At 39.9% G+C, this 16,789-nt stretch overlaps 1 protein-coding gene across 1 annotated transcript in view; it reads left to right on the top strand.

Annotated features, from left to right (window-relative positions):
- The window catches only part of anxa6 (annexin A6), a 165,893-nt gene that overhangs the window by 54,675 nt on the left and 94,429 nt on the right, over nucleotides 1-16,789 (top strand). The window lies entirely within an intron of this gene.

A 16,789-nucleotide genomic window follows, 5' to 3' on the forward strand; every position in this document is an offset into this window, starting at 1 on the left:
TTTCTCTGGCAAACAGGTGGTCAGGAAATGACACAGGGAAAGTGCCGGAATCACACCTAACACGTACCTATTTTATTTCAGCTGAAAACCACATCCTCATGTACGGCATCTCTCGACACACACCCACAGACTGTCATCACGTTTAGCCCACACACCCACTGTTTATCCGGTCTGTATCGAATCAGTGATTCATACATTAATCCATCACCTAAGCGGTACACTGCCAAAAGAAAGTAACAATCCATTGGAGTAGGTGTGTATTTTGGCTCATGGTTACAGGTTCTATTAAAATTGTTATTTTGTACCTACGGTATAACTGACTGACTGGATTGTATAGTAGTACACTAGATTATGTTTTCTCATTACCTTATTGCCTTTTAATACATTCATGATTTGTGTTGTCTTTCTAAGTTTGTATTTTGGCTTGCACAGAGGAAAATCCATTTGTTGGATTTGAATTCCTCAATGACAGCCCAGTAACTTATTTCTCATCTGGAAAAGGAAAGATGGAGAATTCACCTGGCAACACTCACTGCTGACATCTTTCTCAGCATCATTTTAAAAGACATATTTTTTGTATTCAGCTGCCATGATGACATAATCTAGATGTACTACCCGTCAACAAAGCTAACTTTGCCTGTCAGCTTTGATGTCATCCATATCACTTTTGGTGTCTTGCCTCTTTGACTTGTTTTATTCCAGAGACATTTTCAAGATTTTTCCATGTTTTGCTCGACAGAAGCAGTGTCCTTAGGGAAAGTTAAGTCAAAAGAAATTAAATCCTCATTGGTCCCCTCTTTCTGGAATCCATGAGAGACAACATCAGGGCTGATAAGACGTTTGGCCACCTGCTCTGTACACAACAAAGAAACATAAGGCTCAGATTTCCAAATCCTGCCATATCATTTTGGAAAAACCCACAAGGCAATGTTTGAGTCTACTCTCTTGAGGGCCAGGGAGCAGACATGAAGGCTTCATCAGGCTACTGTTCAAAGGAAGATTTAGCACCCTGCTCCCAGTTAGACAGACAATCCAGCCTGGGCCTGCTCCATGCCCACTTTCTCCACACATCTGTAAAAGCTTAAAAGTCACTGGGCTGGATCACAGAGCTGGGCTTTGTCAGGCCAAGGATTCTCTGCCAGGACTGAGTTCACTGCCCCCGACCCGCAGCCACAGTCCCTTCAGCTCATCAGAGTGCTGGTCTGACCAGGGACTTCTTTCTATCCCACTGAAGGGGATTTCTTTGAGAGCACTGGAGAGGAGAGGCAATGCAGCCAGCAGAATCGTGGGTATGAGAACAAAACAAAAGACAAAACAAAGGCTGTTGAGGGTGGTGTAAAACAGGCGACACAAATGCCTCTCTAATTTTGATGACTTTTCAGCAGCTTACCCTGGTACTCCTCTCTTTCTCCTTGTTTCTCCAGGCCCTTCACCCCTGCTGCAGTATAATGGCATGTGTTTTCATTGGTGCAGCTTGGGGAAGTCGGGTATTGTCTGAACAGGATCTGAGATCAGCAGATAGATCGGGTGGTGGTTCAGGGCAGAACTCAAGCTACCAACGTCATCTTTGTTTGAGTTGGAAGTCGTGAACATTTAGCTAATCCTAGAAGAGAGCCAGACAAGCAGGAAACTGGGATTTATAAAAACAAGCAACCAGTCTGGCAATATTATTATGTCCAGCTCATTCATTAGAAATATGTATCTATTGATTAGGTGTCCAGATGTTATCACACAGGCTGTTTTCATTTTGAGAACACTGAATGAAATGTTATCAACAAAAATGATTAATAACCTGCTTGAGTGCTTTCCTTTTTCTTCCAATCCATGTTTTTTTTTTTAACTTGATCTGAGTTTTCCATCTTACCTTTTGCTTGTTTGTTGTCTGAGTGTCTTGAATGGCTGATTTCATGGTTGGTTATAGCCCACCCCAGCATTATAATTGTCAGGAGAGCACAAGCCTGCATGGCTGCCTCTCACTGTGAAGAAGGAGACTGACACTGAGAGGATGCAGACGACTGATTTATGTTTTCTGGCAATAAAGCAGACAATTAATGCCTGGCGACGGGCTCAAATTACAACATGCTTGGGTTGTTGTGGCAAGGGTGCATGACCCTGAAATAACTGGCTTTTCAGTGCCAGGAATCTGCTATGATATAGAAGGGCTGGTAGTCAATATGGAACAGGGCATGGATGATAATATATCCCATATGGTGCACAATGCTTTGATCAATTCAGAGAGAAGCTGAAATGTTTCAAAAATCCATCTTCACATGAAATAAATTGTTTGCATAAAGATAAACAGACATACTTGTGTGATTTATACTAGGATATATATACATTGCACAGTTTATAGTAAATGTGCACATGTAGAATAAACCAAATCGGTGAGTCCGATTCCCCTTTAACAGCCCTGACCAATCATTTCATTTTGGATTGTTAATTCAACAGTTCAATATAAGTTTATGAAAATGTTCCCTTGAGGGTCAGGTGTTTGATCCCCAGTTTCTGCAGTTACATCGTCGATGTGTCATTGGGCAAGATACTGAACCCCTAATTACTCCCACTTCTCCACTACATTAGCAGCCTGTAAATGTGTATGAATGGATTAGTTAATATTGATGGTCACTTTACATTGCAGCCTCTGCCATCAGTGTGTTAATGGGTAGGCTTGACCTGTGGTGTAAGAGCGCTTTGAGTAGTCAGAAGACTAGAAAAGCACTATACAAGCTCAAGTCCATTTACCAGATTGTATTTGCTATTATGTTCCAAGTTTAAATAAATCAACTACTAAGATATTGAAATCAAGTGGTTAAATGCTTTTTGCATTTGTAACTTTAAAATGTTAAACAGAGACGATATAAGAAGTGAACTTGTTTCTTGGTTGTGGTGAGAATGCAAAAACCTTTATTCTTTCTACTGGCCAGCAGGAGGCGACTCCACTGGTTGCAAAAAGCAGTCCAATTGTGACCACATGAGAAATTAGTCTGCTTATTAGGGGGACTGCATGGATAAAAAATGTCCTGCTGACTTCATGGTCTAGATCTATTAAGTTTCAAGCCTTCTTATACAGCATCATGTTCATTTCACAAATGATATTCACTTAAAGTAAAAATGACAGAGAAATATTATCCTGAGGCATGGCCGGCTGTTATTCACAATTAAAAATCCAGACAACCTTTTCCCCTGGAAAGAGATATAGCAATGCATATCCAACCTCTAAAATATGGTTACTTCTGGCTTCACAGCCATAGTCCACAAACCAATGTTGACATCTCAGTGACTACATCCGCTTTTGGATTTGAAAGAATATCACCTATTCCCAGCTTGCTAGAATTGTATTGTGCATTGCACCTATGTGAGGCTGCTTTGTTTTTTTCTGCAATGCAAATGTCTGCATGCTTACATGTTAAAAACTTAAAACTGGCATGATGATGTTAATTAGGCTATTTAACATAGCCTATAGTAGTTTCCAAATAGACCAATTTTCAAGTTTTTCCCTTCAAATTAATATTAAACCAAATACAAAAGACAGTCCTTTCTGTAGCTATGTAAATATCTGATTGGACAATTGTAAACTTATTATCTGAGCCAGAGGAAACATCATGGAATTTTAAGTCATTACAAATCCCTGGACAGACAAACAGACAGCTTGACATTAACACAGTGCCCATGTGGCACTCAAACGGTTTCAGTAAACATATAGAGCTGGGAGGTGTAGAGCGCTGTTAGCTGAGCTGACATGATGTGTCATTTTCACTTCTTCCAATCCGTCAGAAGTCATCTCTTGGTTTACAAACTGTATGACTGTCAGAGTGACAAGCTGGCCAGAGGGACAGTTTGACAGGATTCGGTATTTGTGCCCAGTTTGTGAAATAACTTCCTCTTCTTCAGGGGTGGATCCACACTGCCTGATGTGTTAGATTCAAGTCCTCTGAGGCTTGCCACACTGTGTCATTTCCTCTCTGAAATCCGTGGATTAGTCATATCACTTCCTATTGTCCTCGCCAGGCAACCGTCCACTTGGCTGCAGCTCTCCTTTTGTCCATGGCTGCTTTATGGTTGTGCCACAGTCAGCATGTCCAACACTGTCAAAAACATTATTTGCTTTGCTTCTCTCTTTCCTTTGCCATTAAACTGTTGGAAAATTAAAATGTGAAATTTGAGTCGAATGGAACTGTCGGCCATTTCAACACAGGCTATTTCCCAGGCTTTGAATGACATTTGGCGGCAGACTTTATTTTGTGGCCACAGGCGGACGGCACACATTCAAAAAACTTACAAAACCAAACCCTGAATATGGTGTTGGTTAAATCATAAAGAAGCGTTTCGTTACTCATTTGATACTAAGTTCAACTTTGAGTGATAACAACCTTTGGAGAGTCTCTAAAACTGCAGTGTTAATGAGAAAACAGTTGCTAAATTCGTACATACTGCTTTCTTTCCTCAAGGCTTGGGTTAGCCTCTGGTTGGTTAAAAAAAAGAAAGAAAAATGTCAGGGAGGAAAAAAAATACATTTTCCATCCAGCTACAGAGCAGCCGCTGGATCTGCATGTGGAAGTTTTAATGGGAGCCAGATGTGCTCCTAATCAAAGGAGTATGGCGGGAAATGTTAGTGAGCCTGAAAAAGGAGAAATGGGACAACAGGAAAAGTGATAAGACTCAAACGACAGAAACAAATTACTCTTCTTAACTTCAGAGGCAAATAGCAGACTGAATGTAGGCCAAGAGTTGATTTTACTTCTGCAGAAAATGCGGTCATAAGATGGTGTTAAATGCCATTTATGAGGTGCTGTGCATTATGGGAGTAAAGACTAAATAGCTTGTAAACTTTGAACAGGCTGCAGATCTTAATTGTAATTGCAATATAAGGGATTCAATGTAAAACAATGCAATTTTTTAAAAGCATCTCCACTCAATATTTTTTACTATAACAAAAGATGAAAAAGGGAAATGTAGTGCAAAGATTCAACCTAATCCATAAGTTATTTAACATATTTCAAATAACTGTTTTGCGAATAGCTGCAGGACTCAGTGAAGCATTTAGAACAAAAGCAGATGTTACCCTTAAGACCAAAAACAGAGCTAAAGGAGAGAAAATAATTCATCAGCTGGCAAACATTTGATGCTGCATGAATGTAAGTTCTAACATTTCCATTATATGTGTAAAAATGTATCTCTACTTGCTAAAAAAGTTAGCAAAATGGCCAAAAATGTATATTTCAACTTGAAGTGACTCAGCAAATCCTTATGCTTCTTCTAATATGAACACAATTCTACCTAACGTCATGGCATGTCATGGCTTATTTTGGATAAGTAATTCATAAAGTAAAACTGTTACAGATATAATTACTTTTGTCATTACTCAGAATAAAGCTTCATTTGCATTCACAGATACTCAGATTCAGAGATTTTTTTGTCATCTCCCTGTGTGTTAAGTTTTCAATATCATACTTTTCCACCACAGTTGCCATTTTTATTTTTACCCCGGCATTTTTTTGTGCTGATGTTGCACATGTAGTTAAGACTCTGTTAATACCAGAGAATCACTCTCTATCCTGTAACAATGGCATACCGCCTATCTAATCACCCACTGCACACGACCTTGCTCCGTCTTTTTCTCCCTCTCTCCATTTTCCAATCATGCTTCCTACTAATTATATATTATTGTATATGGGCATGCCCAGAAGAATTTGACCACAAGCTAGCCAACAGTATAAAAATATAAAAGTGATGATGTCATGTCCTGATACGCATTCACAGCAGAGAACAAAATGGGTTATTTGTCTTTGTCAAACCACAAGCTCCTTTCCTCTGCCTGTAGACTAAACACACTCGCACACAGACAGACACACATTGTTTGCATGCATGCTATTGAGTGCGCACAATCAAATGCCACCATATGCGCAGACATTATTAAAACACAGTGCAAAGAGACCAGCAGTCGTGCACAAAGTCTGCAATGTGCCAAAACATCCACTTGAAAGTACTCTAGATCTAATTTGTCACACATCTGCCAGTCTTTGGGGTCCCTCCCTTCTGTGGTGTCTTTTACTGTTTCTGAAGTTATTTGCATCAATCTGACGCTCACAGACAGAATAAAACATCGAGCTGTGACGGCTGTGACTTTGACTCCACTAAATAACCCTAGATCATTGACGAGGAGTTCATGGGAAAGCAGCACTGAGTCGTCAGCTCTTTCTAACTGCTCAGGCTTTGATTTGATTATAATAGGACATTTCATTGCAGTCCATGTCTGAACCATAATGGCTCGGTTCACAGAGGAAAATCTGTGGTTATGAGAGCACTAATAGAGCGGGTGGAGTTTGCAAAACCAAGAAAGATAGCAAAAACAAGTAAAAGAAATAAACTGACACAAAAATAGTTGACCATGTACTGTAGGAAGCCTGTGGAAGCCTGTCCAAGCATGTTTTGTCTATTTACAACACACTCTTTGCTGCTGTCTGGAATGCCTGCATTTGACTTGAAAAGCAATAATCAAGATAGCTGCAGGCTATTGCATCCCCACAGGAGAGGTAATGGTTATACAGCAGTTTGCAAGAACTTTATTTCTCATTCAGTCGTGCCAGTTGTGCAAAAGCTTAAATTCAGGCTTGTGTGGGATGCTCAAAAAAGAGCCTGTGAAGTCTGTTTTTATTTAGTGTGCAGCCTTTCCAAGCACGACAGGGCTACAAAGTTATCATCAAGGCTGGTGGTTGGTGGTAACAGTAGTGGATGAGAGGTTTTCTCCAGGCGTAAATAGGTTTTCCATTACAAATTGTATCAGGTGAAAAAACAAGTTTTCTTAATTGGTCTTTGTGAAGAGCGAAGACTTTTTCCCTCCCAAAACACATATGCCAAGCAGATGGGATTAAACCCAAGCAGCATTCACAGGCAGTTATACATAAACAACTCGGATGGCCTAAGGTGTAACCTCCTCTTTACAATAACAAATGAGTTCACTTTAAATTGAAAAGGACACTTCCTCTGCATGCTGAGTGAATAATTTGGGTATTGATTCCCCATTGGCCTACCTGGTTAAGTGTCTGTCGGAGGTCAGGTGCGGACGTGATGGACAATGTGGTATTTATGGGATGAGACGATGATGTCAGAACTCTAGCGTCTTCTCCAGACATCCGGCTGAGGCCATGTCTGCTGTCAGTAAACGCAGCAGACTGAATACACCTGAGGCTGATTTAACCGTTCTGGTAAAGGTGTGTGTACATGTATTCACACACCCACACAAAGAGTGAGCAGCAGTGAAGCTGCAGTCATCTGAATCACCTGGCAGGAGTCTCACAAGGTGGTGTACTGAGCTCAAAAAGTTTATGGTCCTCCACAATGTGCTTTCATAGACAGAATCAGCCCCCTGTGGGGATTAAATAATGTTTTCAGTCCTGTCTGGTATTGAGTTTCCCCAGTGAGCAGTTTGAAGTTATGTGTCATTAACAGTCTCAGTTGATGGAGATGAACCAAGGAGCAGCTTGAGCTTAATGTATCTGTGAAGAAAAAAACAAGACTTAAAATCTGTCATCACATAAGAGGCTGTGTGTGGCTGTATGTCTCATTAATAGTCCAAAAATGGAAAAATCATGAGGGTGAAATGCACTGAATATGTGCTCTTTAAAACTTTTCCACTTTATGTTTTTTTTTTTTTTTTTTTTAGGCAAAAGGCCTGAGTCTTTCCTAAATGAAAAGAAAATATGTTAATAAGAGCCTTTGTTTTCCTTTCATAGCTGCTGCCATATGTCTCATCAAGCTAGGATAACAATGTAACGTTCATGGTAATTGTTGAGATCTACAGACTAAAATAGAGCACTTGGACTACAGTAAAGTCTCTAAGGAAACTGAAGTTTGTCAAACTGGCTATGACAAAGAAAAGGAAAGGCCCATCATAAAATGGGGCTCAGACAGGCCATGGCTCAGCGGTAGATTTTGATCGTCTCTCATCAGTAGGGTCCGGGATTCGATCCCCAGCTCCTGAAGCCACATGTCAGATGTGTCCTTGGGCAAGACACTGAACCCCAAGTTGCTCCTTCTGCTTCGTCTGCGGCATGTGTATGAACGGATATACTGATGGACACTTTACATGGCAACCTCTGCCATTAGTGTGTGAATGGGTATAGGTGTGACCTGCAGTGTCAAAGTGCTTTGAGTCGTAAGACTAGAAAAGGGCTATACACTGCAGTTACCATTTACCCAAACCTTCCACTGAATACATTTCATATATTGATACATTTATAATAAAGAGGTGCTTTCAGTTTGACTTCTGTAAGATTTAAAAACAGTTGCTTGTCTACCTCTGAATGTCTGACGGCTCGTGTTTTGTTGCCCCTTGGACTTTTTTTCTTAGAAAATGTTGTTATAGTGTGAGCTCAGTAGTTATTGTGGTTGGTTATGATAATGTAAAAAAAAAAAAAACTGCAGCCTTTAGAATAAAAAATAATTAGCTTAAAGATTTTTGCACAGGGTTTATTTTGCACACAGTTGCCCTTTTAGTGCATATCTCCTACTCAGGCCTGTCAGGTTTAGCTCTACAATGTTAGAAATGGCTTAACTTCAGTTAAAGCTGCAGCTTATGTAAGCCACTGCTGTGTCCAGGCTCAGGTTTCTGCATTAGCATCCCTACATGTCAGTGTGCTTGATTAATCACCAACAAATCCCCAAACTAAAAGTCTACTATCAGAACATGAACAACTACTTATGAATCTCATGCAGAGTAGACTGACATATTCACACTGCACTAAAAGGTCAGGGTGCAGCATTATTATTTTATCCCAAGAAGAATTTGTGTTCCGCCCTACTGGCCTTGGGATTGGCAAGGAAATCCTTTCTGGCAAAAATCTCTGGACAGAGGAAACAACTGGTTGAAGTAGGTTGTGTTATACATAGAGTGTATTGATGGGACTGATGATAGACTTCCATCCAGTAGACATCTGTTCATATCTTGTGGTCAATGTTTACTACTATTTGAACCCCCACTATGTGCTACCAACAATTCTTTTGTTTGAGATTGTAAACATTTTTTTAGGTTTAGACACTGAATGGCCAATGACGATCCAAATATTCTCAGTGTTGTTTTCCTAGTCCAGCTCAAAAGTTGTGTTGTTTATCACAGCTGTTTTAATTTTTGTCATATATTAAAAAGTCTACGAGGAACGGCAGGAAGGGCGGGATTCAATCTTAAAGGCCACCAGGGCATAGCATGTATGCAGAGTCTAAATGCTTTGAGTCAGACTTTAAACACTGCAGTACAGAGCATACTGTAGTACTATTCTTGCTCATTAAGGATTACCTGCTTTGATTAAAGATTACTGTGAAGATTTAATCAAATAAACCTCATCTGGAATAATATGTTACAGAGTGAGATTAATCGTTAACTGTATCTTTAAGAAACAATCAGTCGGCCGTCGAGCTGTGACTGGCACTGACAGGAGTTCAGAGAGGACACTGACCACACCAGAAGCTCAGTCCTCTCAGCAGGAGCCCAGTGTAATAACACCTCTTAAAACACAGAGGCATATAAAGCTGATTAGTCAGCTAATAAATCTGATTAACCCCAATACAGATTCAGGGATGAAATAATAGAATGAGAGCCAACAGATACAAACACGGACAATCACCATCATTTTAATAGAAATGTCCTCTGCTGGGGACGTGAAAGACTGTCCAGCTTTAAAGGAAGGAAGTCAACACCAGAGGAACCAGTCCATTCCCCTCATCACACACACACACACACACGCACACACACGCACACACACGCACACGCACGCACACGCACACGCACGCACACGCACACGCACACGCACACGCACACGCACACACACACACACACACACACACACACACACACACACACACACACACACACACACACACACACACACCCATGTTTCTTCATTCATGATTAAAAGCAGTTCAAATTGGATCATGTTCGGTTTGAATGTTTAGATAGTAAAAACAAAACAAAAATCCAGGGGTGCACATTTCTTTAGACTATACAATTTACATTCTTAAACAGACAAAATGTTCAGACTTTCTGACTTTAATAACAAAGAAAAGAGTAATGCACGGGCCCTCTGCTGTTGACAGCCGGCCAAACTGACCTTTGTCAGAAGCCCTTGAATGTTTATCCTCTGAGTTTCGCCTGACTTTAACTCAAAATGTAAGAATCAAAACAAGATGTCAGCATCTCTATGTCATGTTTAGTATATGATTATGATGCCTGTACATCCTTTCAAGCAAATTACATTTGAATTTTCCCCTGGGTTTTAATAAAGTATTTCTGATTTTGATTATTATCCTATTAGCTCTAAAGCTTAAGAGGACATAAGGAGATATCATTTCAGTGGTTTTATAACTTCATGACATCAGATTTTCATCAAATAGTCAATACTGCTTTTCACTCAGGTACTTCAATCAGTCCCTGAAAACTGCTGATAACACACCACTTTTTAAAAAAAATCTAGTCACCTCACTTTCTGATGTTTTCCAGTCAGGACTTGGATTACAGAGCACTGACATTGTTCTAGGTTTTGACTGACATCAATTTGAAAACAGAGAGTAGAAAAGTTACCCACACGTTAGTTTTCTAGACAGACTGGAGAATTTGGTTGGACTTTCTGGCACAGTGCTAAACTGGTTTAAAATCCTATTTGATTAATCTGCCGGACTTTTCTTTTCCCACATACATGCTTACAAAAGCGTAGAGAGTATAAAATAAAAATAAGTAAACCATCATTATGCAGATGCCCCACACATTTCTATAGCATAATCAAATGGTAATGGACTGAACTTTCTTTTAGCGTTTTGTCATTTTCCAACACCTGGCTGAACTTTATTTTATCTTATTTTACTTTAATATAATCCTAAGTGTGCAGAGTGTCTCCTACTATTGCTTCCTCAGCCAATTCATCTCAACAATACTTGGTAGTTATTGGCTGTCCTAACTGATGATTGAATGCAATCTGTCCAATCAGACCACGAGTTGAGACTGGTAACCACTGTGAGAAATTGTATTCTCGTTCTGGGACAATCAAATCATTCAGAAATGATAGAGGGTGTATTCAACTAAACTTCACTTCATCCAAAGACACATACCTTCACACGTACACTCCAAGCAGTATGTTTCAATTATCAGACAGCTCTGTATAAATATATTTCACGTTGTACTATTGTTCTCCATTGCACTTTTATCACTTCACCCCCTCTGTAATAGCCTACTTGCATATTGCTCTGTGTACATTTGTCTAATGCAGTTAGTCCAATCACTGCCAACTTATGTCAATAGACAACTTTATCTTTATTATATTTAAATTTTGTATTTAATATTATATTTTTAGTCTACCATCTTTGCTGCTCCTCATTTATGTCTTCATTATACTGCTCTATGTGCCTTTGAATTGCCCCCGGAGACAAATAAAGCTTTTTGAATTGAATTGAATTGAAACTCCAAAGTGATGGCCAAACTTTTGACAGTGTGGTTGCCTAACTCTACAATGATCTTCAGCTTCCCTTTTATCTCTAGAAGTCCTGTTAGGGACATCAGACCTGGGAATTGATGTCCCTACAGATTTACTCTGCATGGGAACTCCTATGAATGTGTCAAAACTTTCCCTTACATCCAACTGTGATCAAGTTGCCTGTAACTTTTACTGAGAAAATACTTTCCAATGACTTTCTGGGGTTTGATTTGGGGATTTTTAAATCTCTTTTACTGGCACAAACCATCACTGAATAAGTCACTGTGGTGAGACAGACCAATCACCGAGAAACATTTAAGAGTTTACTAAGCTCTTGCTGCTTGTGGTGAAGTTCCATGATGCTGACAAGATTGATCATTACCATTCATGACGAGATGCATGAACAAATGTTCATGTCTAAAGGGGTATCATGGAAAATCTTATGCTTAGCACATAAGATTAGAAACTCGTCTCTCGTGGCTGGTTCAACTCGTATCTTTCTGCTAGTCATAGTTAAAAACATTTTTTACTCATAATTGTTCATAAAGGAAGTGAAACTGATGACAGTGAGATTGGAGAGTTATCAGATCTTGATTTGTCCAGGAAGCAGGAGCGGTTTCCTCTGTCTCTGTTAGTCTAATCTGTTAGGTGACTGGTGGACAGCTCAGAGGGTGTCTCTTCAGAAACCACATCTCTCACGGGGTCTTTCGGGCCTGGCCAAAGAGGATAAATAACCAACTCTATCCTCTGGTAAAGTATCTTCACCATGACCCGTCCATCAGACTCCATCGACTCTTTTAGCACCATCTTTTAACGGAAAAGTCATGTCATGGCCAGTATCTTCACTGAGCTCAGAGTAATGGGATCCACTGCAGGCCAATGAAAGACGGTTAAACCTGAGGAGTGACAGTGATGAGCGGAGCACACCGTGGAGACTCTGCTTCAATGTGAACAGCAGAAACACGTCTGCCTGTCTGACTCACTGGTTTGGCAAAACTACTTGTATATCTGCCAACTAAAATCACACCAAGCTTCTTTTTTTTTTGCCATTTGATGACATTTGCCTGTGAATCAGCCCTGTGAATGGATTTTGCAATATGAATGAAATCATTCAACAGACTATGGCTCACTTTAAACCATCTGACAACATCATTAAACATGAATGTTTCTGCAGCTGCCTTATTTGTACATTAACTCAGCAAATCTTGTTACAGTGAGTTATTCCCAGGTGAGATATTGAAAACTTCACCAGTGGCTTATTTTCTCTGAGAAATGTAGAAGGAGACAAAGAAAAAGCTGAACATACAAAGCCTCTACAGTCTTAAGAATAAATATGGGCCCACAGAATGGAAAAGTGATTCAATCTAGTCTCTTTATTTAGGAGTAAAAGAGCAAAAAGTCCAGACAAGGCCAAAAAGGAAGGAGGTATGAAGGAATGGCTTTAATTGCTTCCAGACAGCATGCAAGCAGAGGGAGGTACAAGGTACAGTAACTACATAAATACATCCTGAGAGACTTCTGAAGGGGATGAATATTATTACAAGTCACAATGTCTGGAATGACTGAAATTAATTGTGGCATTGGTATGATGAACGCCAACTTACACAGCGCTGATCTGAAACCTCAGCTGAAAATGTTGAACGTAAAAACAGGTAAGATTAAGACGGCAGAGAAAAGTTTAAGTTTCTCTAAGAATGATCTTTGTTTAAAACTACAGCAACATGTTTACTGCCTGTGATGACAGCTATCCAAGACATCACCATAATGACAGCGTTGAGTTTCACTATTCATAAATCTATTTTTAACTATTTATCAAGTGCCTCCCATGTTCTTATGGTGACTACTTGCAAGTTAAAAAATTGTGAATCACATCGGGTTGCATCGTTAAAACATAAGACATTTTTTAGTAATGTTTTTACTCAAGTTCAACAGGAAGTGTTTGAAGCTACACAAGTTGTAGCATAACTAGTGAGGATAAAAGGGTAGTCACCCAAAAGAAAATTAATTAATTATTTTATATATGTATGTATAGAATTATTTCAATTACATAACTAAAACACATGTTCATTTATATAGGCATAAAGTTTGGTGATTTGAAGCATATTGTTTCACTTTTAAAGATATGATGTCAAATGTTCCCCGTTAATGTTATTAACATTTTATCCACTTTTGAGTCAGCTATGTCAACCACATTTTACTATACCTCTTTTACATTTCATTAAAGGTAAAGGTAAAAATATCAATAAAAAAACACCTTTATAATTTGGCTAAATTTGAGCTTCAAAGAGTTGGAATTTGGATTATGATAAATGTATTCTCTCACAATCTCTTTTTTTTGTTCTATTTCTTTTTTATTTCTTCGACTGCTTTCTTTACTTTCTCACACACACTGGGGTCTCCGATTTCCTGGCATCTCACTACATTACACATTCACAATGACTGCTGCAGATATTTTGGGCTCGCTCACTAATGTCATTTGCAGGAAGGATAGCTTTTGCCAGGTCCTCCCATTTGTGACACGGATTAAGTCCTCAGAAGCTTGCGTGGCAGCGGACCGGATCAGAGTTTGGCATTTTGTTTTTGTCTCCTGGTAAATTTTGATGACATTGAGCAGAGCATTGATCCAAACAAAGAGCGAGCTTCTTGTTGGGAAAATAATTCCTTCCTTGTTCCTTTCCCATCCGCGGCGAGGCCGGGCTACTAAGCAGAAAGGCATTTAGAGGAAATGTGTTGAAGAGAATCAGAAGGGAATGTTATATTAATCGATACACACGCTTGTGTGGACAGTATGTTGATGAGATGGATAGAATCATTATTTTTATTAATTGTGTTGCTTACGTTTTCCCTGTTGGAAGGAAGCAGCACAGAGAAGATAAAGTCTGGCTGCAGCAAAGCAACAATTCAGTATAAGTGTGTGAGGCTTTTTTTTTATTACTTTAACTACCACCCACTTCCAGTTATTCTTTAACACTTAACACAGCGTTAGCGCAAATAATAATTAAAAGTGTTTTATGGCATTCCATTGAATTAAGTAATGTCCTGCACAGATTAAACTGGACGCATGTGAGAGACCTTGAAGCTCTTGTTGTTCAGAGCTTCTCACACGCAAATTGCATAATGTGTCACGCAGACTTGTGGATATAGTTATGTTTTACTGAGAAGACGCTTGTTGACTTCATAAAGCAGGACATTAATGGTCTATTTGGTACATTATCTAAACATAAAAACATGGAATCATTAAGCATGTTTGTTTTGACACTAATAAACTAAGACTAAATCTCCCCGATCATTTTTTTTTGCGACATCCTGTGTTTGTTTGTTTGTTTTGGCTGCCAGAGCAATGTGAACACTGCTCAGTGTGATTTTAGACTGAATGAAGCCAGAAATGTATTACATTAAAACATCCCAAATGAAAACCAGACAAGCTTGCAGTGAAGGAAACAGTGATTGTGTGCAGGGCAAACCCCTGAGATTCATTTACAATTATGCCTAATTCCCCCACGTCTAAGCAGCGTTGTTGCCAACAACACATTAGGAGGGAGCTAATGTTGCCATATAGCTGATATGTGTTTTTTCATGCTGTGTGTAAGTAGTACGGCTGGCTCTGTGTGTGTGTTTTAAAATCACCCAGACTGACAGAGAAGCAGCATGAGCCAGCTAATTGTGGTTTGGGCTCAGTCTTATTCTGTTAAATAATTCACCAGGGTTCTCACCAAATGAATATGACTAATAAATGAACACAAACACACATATGAAGGCACACAAAAACAAATAAAAAGTGCCCCATGAAGCTCAGATGCCTCGCCCACACCTTGGAAATAATTTAGTCTTAGTGGGATTTGTGCCAAAGAGTATATTTAGCATATATGTTGTTGGTAGCGTATGTATTCAGGAATGTTTCTGTTCATATTAGCAGGCACCAAACTGGCATGCAAGCCTGCTTGTATTAAAAATGTGGAATCAGTGCAGTTTATAAAGCACTTCTAAGGACTGATTCAGTAAAAGAATTTGAGACTTTGGCTGTTTCTTTTTAAACGTGGCCTTACAGTAGTATACATCATCCAACCACAAGTGGACACACCCTGATTCTAGTAGGTTTTATTCATCCCTGCTTCAAACCACAACACCCTCTGAGGTAGTTTATGAGAAATACAGATGTCTGGTGAGTGAAAATAAACAGAGGCAGCGCCGAAACCTTAGTGTGCTTTAACTGAATTAGTCCCACATACATACCGTTGAAGACTGGCAATGAACACAGTCAGCATGGAGGAGTGCTTCCATGCAGACTATGGGATGTGAGCTCACGCCTCATAATCATTGAGAAACATCTACCCATCAAAACATCCAAGAGCATGGTGGATATTCCCCCTTTGCCTCTCTGTGTTTACACTAAAGCTGTGCCTTTGAACAGCCCCACAGCCGCCTGTATCCCATTACATTTAGAGGGATGAGCTGACAGTTGGTATGGTGAGCGAGAAAGCAGAGACGGCCTGTGTATGATTCTAATCAATTCAAGCTTCAGCTGCAGCCGACGCTCTTTAATAACCTCTGTAGATAGATCCGATCAGATCCACTTTGGAAATTCCACCATGCTCTGTTTGCAGCAAAAAGCCCCTCTTCTGAAGGAATGTGCGCTAACATTTTCCCTCAGCTCCCACACACACAGCTGCCCTTCAGAGAGTCATGCCAGAGGAGCACAGTCAGGCCGGCCGCTGGAGTCACAGAAAGAAAGACAGACATGGCGGTTAATGGCTGCTCGCACAGCTGCACTGGGTCCTACACATATAAACACGCCAGGAGAGGCTGGGTTGAAGGAGAAAGAACACAGGAGTGGTGGTGAAGAGAGGTAGATTTAAATGGAATATAGGAATAAGGAGCCTGAAGTGGGACCATAAGGAAAGCAAATAGATAGATAAGGAGAAGGGAAATCAATCTGGGCAGAGTGATATGTGAGGAAAGAGGAGAAAATAATATAGGTATTCTGAGAGAGAGAGAGAGTGGGAGCGGGAGGTGTTGAAGGAGGAGAGGAGGTAGTGCCGAGACGTTACTTAGCGTAGCCTCGAGGTGATGGATAGTCTGAGAAGTTTGGCAGGACCATCCATCAGGTGAGGAGAGCTGGGGAAAAGACAAGTTCACCAAAATCACCAACACAAACAACACCAGACTACTAGAAGATGCTTCTCATGGTCCCCGCTGATTTGAAAATGTAAGGGTTGCCTTTTGGTAAACTTTGTGTGACCCGCAAGTTGATAGAGTGGTGAACCACAAGCGTAATAACTGCACCATTAAGTAAAGTTAGCTTATCCTATGGCTGAAGGGAGATTAAGATG

This window comes from Labrus mixtus, chromosome 10 (assembly GCF_963584025.1).
Source record: "Labrus mixtus chromosome 10, fLabMix1.1, whole genome shotgun sequence".
Taxonomy (NCBI): domain Eukaryota; kingdom Metazoa; phylum Chordata; class Actinopteri; order Labriformes; family Labridae; genus Labrus; species Labrus mixtus.